Raw genomic sequence first — 6,000 nt, forward strand, 5'->3', positions numbered from 1 at the left:
CTGCCCCAAGAAGCAGGCAAATGGGTCAGCAGCCAATCCGAGGGCTTAGATTTACTAGATGTAAGAGGCGTTGCCACCGTATATACATAGAGCCTCAGTCCCACGTGTGGCAGCTGGCTTTGGTGCTGCACTGGGGGTGCCCACGCCAGAGTTTTGGAGCAAGCCCTGCCCACGCCCACATGTCAGGGGCTGGCGCCCAGGCTGGCTGGGTGGGGAATCAGCTCCGCACTCTGGGGGGAGACGTGCTCTGCTGTTAGCCGCAGGTCATGGCAGAGCGGGATGCAGCAGCCCCAGCACCCCGGGGCAGATCTCTTCAGCACACAGGAGGCTACACAGGGCACTGCCCTCCCACATCAGCTAGGGCTGTGGGCGCTGGGGGTTAAGCAACAAACCCAATGAATATGCATGACCTTATTTGCATACCCTCCACTTGCAAGCCCTTGCTACTCCTCCCAGTCAAATCAATTTCCCCTCTTAAACCCATCTTCCCCCCAGTCAGACTCCCCTAGCCCCTCTCTCCCTCTGGTTCTCTCACCCAACCTTCCCCTAGCTCCCTGGTCGGCCTCATCCCGACAGCCCCTGACTCTGGCTCCCCACATCCCGCCTCCCTTTTGAGCTCCTCCTGTTCCCCCTCCCCCGCCACATACATATGATCATGCCTCCCACCCACCCCTTCCAAGTCGTTTGTGCAACAGAGGATGCAGGGCTAGCTCCTTTGCCCTGCCTGCTGCCTTGCACACCTGTGCACAGTCCAGCCTTAGTGAACACCCCACCCACATTCCTTCCTATCTTTGTCCAGCCTTGCACACCTGGATGCAGCCTGGCCCCTTCTTGCCTCACCCCAACTTGCACACCTGTGCACATTCCAATCCCTACTCATGCCACCTGGGTTGCACACCGGGGCACACTTCAGGGACTCCTCTATCCCACCCCAGCCTTGCATACCTATGAACAGGCAGGCCCTTCCTGGAGAGTTATATACTTGCAGGAGCCAGGCTGGCCTGTGCTATTGAGAGACCGGCCTACGCCACACAGCTGCTGCAGGGTGCTCAGACACCAGGGTTTAGCTCAGTCTGTTGTGGGGTCAGGCCTCATGTGAAGCTGGGCTGGCTCAGGCCTATCTCTAGAATGTAGGCAGAGTCGTTGTAGCTCTATTGGTCCCAGGAGATCAGAGAGACAAGGTGGGGGAGGTAGAGGTAATCTTTTATTAGATCAACTTCTGTCAGTCAGAGAGACAAGCTTTCGAGCCACACAGAGCTCTTCTTCTGGGCTGGGAAAGATACTCCCATTGTCACAGCTAAAGGCCAAGTGGAACAGATAGTTTAGCATAAACTGGGGGGGAGGGATAGCTCAGTGGTTTGAGCATTGGCCTGCTAAACCCAGGGTTGTGAGTTCAATCCTTGAGGGGGCCATTTAGGGATCTGGGGCAAAAATTGGAGCTTGGTCCTGCTTTAGGGGGTTGGACTAGATGACCTCCTGAGGTCCCCTTCCAACCATGATATTCTATGATAAGTAGTTAGCACATTTTGTAAGGGATGGTTCAAGGTGGAGTGACCTGTTAACACATCTGCAGTCACAGGGCAAAAAGGGGGGTTAGTGGGTTACAGATTGCTGTGATAAATCAGTGTCTAGAATGGTTATTGATCCATAAGGGTAGAACTTGGGAGACAGTCCGGTGGCCAGGTCTGCCGCTCCTGTGAATGGGCTATTGAAATCTGGGTCACATCCCTTGCTGGCGCTGTGGAGTGTTCACAACTTCCTCTAAAACAGTTGGGAGACAGACAGCTCCTGGGTCTCTAATTCAAACGTGGTGGGAAATGAAAGCCAGCAGCTCAGGGGATGATGAAAATACATTCAAAGGATAGGGAATGCATACGCTCCAGAAAATCAAAGGAAGACCTGCGTTTGAAATGGGGACCAGGTGAGGAGCATGGAAGGGCTGCTTGTTCCTTTCAGTTCATCTAACTGGTTCCATAAACCTTTCCCCCTCATGCCATGGGGGCCAGATATAACTGAGCTAATGGAGTCTCAGCACATAGGGCTCAGCGGGAGAACTGAGCCCACCTTTGCCCCTGGTCCACCCTGCAGGACAGAGCACAAAGCTGGCCCCTGGCCTGGGATTTCTCCTGCACCTTGGTGTAGGTTCTGTGGCGATGCTGGTACTGAGGCCCTGGCAATGATGGAGGGGGTTGGTGGTGAATATTACTGGTGGAGAAAGGTGCTGGACTGGGCTTTGACCAGTCCACAGCACAAGGCCAGCATAGGCAGAGACAAGGAGCGTTTGCCCACCCTCAGCGCCGCACCATGCCTCCCCTCAGACTTGGAAGATCTCCTCTAGGGATGGAAGGAAAGATCAGCCCACTCAGTCCTTGCTCTCTTTGCAAGAACAGCCCGATTGGGTGGTGGGTGGTTGGGGTTGTGCCTTTTAAGAAATCCTCATGCAGCGGCGGTAGCTATGCTGGTGGGAGGCTCAGGTGGGTGTAACTTACATCGCTCAGGAGGTGGCTTATTCACATCCCTGAGTGACACAACTTAAACTGGCCTAAGCTTGCACATCACTCCTGGAGACCTTACCTTCAGGAAAACGGCAGCAAAGCCAGTATGGCCTGGGGGGAGGGTGGGTTGAGGATGATAAAGGTGATCAGCAAAGGAATTAATGCCAGGAGTGACAGTAGCAACACCTGACAAATGCAGGGTCTCTCCGAAAGGCAATGGGCTGCACTCAGCTGTGGGTGTTTGTCAGGGTTCCTTCCCCACTCTGAACTCTAGGGTACAGATGTGTGGACCTGCATGAAAGACCCCCTAAGCTTATTCTTACCAGCTTAGGTTAAAAACTTCCCCAAAGGTACAAACTTTGCCTTGTCCTTGAACAGTATGCTGCCACCACCAAGCGTTTTAAACAAAGAACAGGGAAAGAGCCCACTTGGAGACGTCTTCCCCCAAAATATCCCTCCAAGCCCTACACACACCCTTTCCTGGGGAGGCTTGAGAATAATATCCTAACCAATTGGTTACAAAATCCTCAAAGACCCAAACCCCTGGATCTTGGAACAATGGAAAAATCAGTCCAGTTCTTAAAAGAAGGATTTTATTTAAAAAAAAAAAAGAAAGGTAAAAGTCATCTCTGTAAAATCAGGATGGAAAATACTTTACAGGGTATTCAGATTCAAAATACAGAGGATCCCCTCTGGGCAAAACCTTAAAGTTACAGAAAACAGGAATAAACCTCCTTCTTAACACAGGGAAAATTCACATAAAACAAAAGATAAACTAATCCGCCTTGCCTGGTTTACCTATACTGGTTGCAATATTGGAGACTTGGATTAGATTAGGATGAGTTGGAGAAGATGGATTTCTGTCTGGCCTCTCTCAGTCCCAAGAGAGAACAACCACGTAAACAAAGAGCACAAACAAAAGCCTTCCTCCCCCGCCCCCACCCCCAAGATTTGAAAGTATCTTGTCCCCTTATTGGTCCTTTGGGTCAGGTGCCAGCCAGGTTAGCTGAGCTTCTTAACCCTTTACAGGTGAAAGGGTTTTGCCTCTGGCCAGGAGGGATTTTATAGCACTGTATACAGAAAGGTGGTTACCCTTCCCTTTATATTATGACAGGGTTTGACTGTTAATTCGGAAAGGTAGTCTGGAAATGGAGAGAGCGTGTCAGTAGCTGCAGGGGCAGAATCTCCTAGTCGATGCCTGCACCAGTAGGGATGGGCTGAGACCCAACCGCTCGCTGCACATAAGCCACCAAATGGCCATCTGATGGCAGCCGGTTTTGGTGACTGATGTCCTGGCTGAATTTGAACTGGCAAGCTAGTAAGGCCCTCCTGCCTGTTCCCAAGCCCCCTGAGCTCGCTAGTGCTCCAGACCTGCTCATTGCTAATTGCAGATCCTCTCTTCTGTCTGTGCTGCAGGTGGGAAGAGAGCTGTATATGGCAGCAGACGGGTGAATGGGAAGGAGTCTGCTGCATGGCTGACTCCTGGGAAACCCGGGGTGGCTGCCAGTCAGCGTGTGACTAATCCTGTGCAGCTCATCTGCTGTCAGATGGGAACGAAACCAACACTTCTGATCTCCAGGAGACACTTTGCTTTGACTGGATAATTATATGGTCATCTCTTCCTAATTCTCCTTCACACTTAGATCCATTCTTTTCCTTTGGAATCTGGGCTTTATTTGCAAGGTTTCCAATGGTTACTTCCTCTTTTTTCGTAGACGAGGAGAGGCTCTGGTGCATATCAGGGACCAGTGGAGGTGGCAGCATTTCAGACACAGGCCTTCTAGTCTTAGCAGCATTCAGCCCTGCCAAGCTGACTGGGGAACCCCGCCGGGGGAGGCGTCCTGGTGCGAACCATGTTTGCAATGCTGGAGATGCGTGGGGCTGGTGCAGAGGGAGGAACACAGAGCTGGCCTCCCTCAGTCATGTCTCCACTAGCTGGGTGGTGCCACTCTAGTCAGTGTCACATGTTTGCTGCTGTGTCTTGGAGCCACACCAGATGCAAGAGACCAAATTCTTTCCCCAGGCTCCACCATCAATGTGATAGGAAGGCTGGGCTGCCTGCCCTACCTCCCATGGGTTTTACCCTCTCTCTGCACCTACTAACGCTCTGTGCCAGGGCCTTTGCACCCTATGGCATCCCACTGCGCATCCCCAGCTCCCCTCCTTCAGTGCGTTCTCTGGGAGCACAGCAAACCGCACCAGACACTTCTGCAAACACTCGACCCGAAGCCTGTTTGCCAAATGCTGCTGCCTCCTTCTTTGTTTAGGTGGTGAATCTCTTTCTCTTATTATTTATTATCATATGGCGGTAGTCCCTCGGAGCCCCAGTCACGGACCAGGACCACATTGTGCTAGGGGCTGCACAAACACAGAACAAAGAGATACTCCCTGCCCCAGAGCACTGCCTGAGGATAGGATAGAGCACAAGAGATGGCAGGGGAACCCAGGCAGAGAGCCAGGGAGGAGTGATTGTTTAAATGGGAAAATAAATTATTATCATGATTATTATTCATGTGTATTACATGAGCCCCAATCGTGAATCAGGACCCTATTGTTGTAGGTGCTGTACAAACATAGAGAAAAAGGACGGTCCCTGCAGATGCTCCATCGTCCCTTCCCCTCCTGCCTGCAAGCATGTTATCCACTCAGACATGGCTGCAGGCTGAAGGAAGTGGCTCTGTGGCTGCTGGAATCCTGGCAGCACATCAGTGGGCTTCCAAGTAGGGTTGCCAGCTCTGGTGTACAAAACACAGGGAACATCCACCCCCCCCCACCCTTGGCACCATCTCCTCAACCCACCCCCAGGAGATGGCACCACCCCCATAAGTTCCAGCTCCCAGATCATGCCCCAAGCACCAACTTCATCAAGCAGGATGCAGCACCGGCCATACCCACCCTGCTCATCTCCGGCAATCACCCCTGCAACCTGTACCTGTGTGGTAGTGACTGGGTGCTGTCGGCCCTGAGCGCCTTCATCCCACTTGCTAATCTGTGTGGCCCCACAGCTCCCCCCACAAAAGCCACTTGGGCTCTGGGAGCCATTGGGCTGACTGACCAAAAAAACAGGACTTTTAACGCCCCACAAAGATGTACAGATTTCCAAGGACAGCTACCTAAAAAAAGGAACCATCTGGAAAAACCAAGAGAGGTGGCACCCCTACTTGCAAGTGTTTGGTGATGGGCAGACTTTACCCCAGCGTGTCCTACTTGTACTTTCTCTCTGCGGGAGCCTGCCGGCTGCCCACCATCAATGCCATGTGCTGCAGCTGGACAAGCTGGGGTAGGCACACAGACACATCTGGCACACAGACTGTTTGCTGACATTGGGAGGATACCCCCTTTGGCCTTAGAGAAAGAGTTCCCTGCCGCAAGAGAACTCTCCTCTGTCCCTGGGCAGTTCCATGGACTGCCCTCCCCTCCAGTCACTGGGCAGCTCAGAATTTCTCTGTCTCAGCCATTAGCAGATCAATGACCAACAGCAACCCCAGCAGCCCCCAGGAAACGT

The sequence above is a fragment of the Chelonia mydas genome, chromosome 15 (genome assembly GCF_015237465.2).
Source record: "Chelonia mydas isolate rCheMyd1 chromosome 15, rCheMyd1.pri.v2, whole genome shotgun sequence".
NCBI classification, from domain to species: Eukaryota; Metazoa; Chordata; order Testudines; family Cheloniidae; genus Chelonia; species Chelonia mydas.